Genomic DNA, 968 nt, shown 5'->3' on the forward strand with positions numbered 1-968 from the left:
ACCACTGTGACAAATGCCTGCTCTTAAAAACATTGCTGAGATATAGACCTTTTCTGAGTTGAACACATTTTGAATTATCTAGTAATGTTAGATTTTAAAAAAAGATTTATTTTATTTATTTGAAAGACAGAGTCACAGATAGAGGTAGAGATAGAGAGAGAGAGAGAGAGGAGGAGGGGGTCTTCCATCCACTGGTTCACTCCCCAAATGGCTGCAATGACCAGAGCTGAGTGGATCTGAAGCCAGGAGCCAAGAGCTTCTTCTGGGTCTCCCATGTGGGTGCAGGGGCCCAAGCACTTGGACCATCTTCCACTACTTTCCTAGGTCATAGCAGAGAGCTGTATTGGAAGAGGAGCGGCTGGGACTTGAACCAGCACTCACATGGGATGCCAGTACTGCAGGCTGGGACTTCAACCTGCTGAGCCACAGTGCCACCACAATGTTGGATTTTTTTAAAGTAAATGAGAAAAGTCATTTTTTACCTGTACATAACTTATTCAATGAGACGACAGCAGAATCTCCCATAAACAAGACATTTTAATATGTAGAATCATTTTCACATTTAAAGTAGTTTTTTAAATGTGTAATTTGGAGAGAGCTGTTTAGCCTAGCTTGCATCCTACTTTGGAGTACCTGACTTCTATAACCTACTCTAGCTCCTGACTCCAGCTTCCCACTAATGCAGACCCTGGGAGGCAGTGATGATGGCTCAGATAATTGGGCTTCTATCACCCAGGTGGGAGACCTGGATTGAGTTCCTTGCTTCTGGCTACGGCCTCCAATCCCAGCTGTTGTAGGTATTTGGAGAATGAACCAGTGGATGGAAGCTCTTTCTCTCTTGCTCTGCTTCTCAAATAAAGACATATAACTTAAAGAAACATTTAACTGTATTTATTCCATTTCTTTCTTTCTTTTTAAGATTTATTTATTTAAAAAGCAGAGCTACAGAGAGGCAGAGATAAGGCAGA

Source organism: Lepus europaeus, chromosome 5 (assembly GCF_033115175.1).
Source record: "Lepus europaeus isolate LE1 chromosome 5, mLepTim1.pri, whole genome shotgun sequence".
Taxonomy (NCBI): domain Eukaryota; kingdom Metazoa; phylum Chordata; class Mammalia; order Lagomorpha; family Leporidae; genus Lepus; species Lepus europaeus.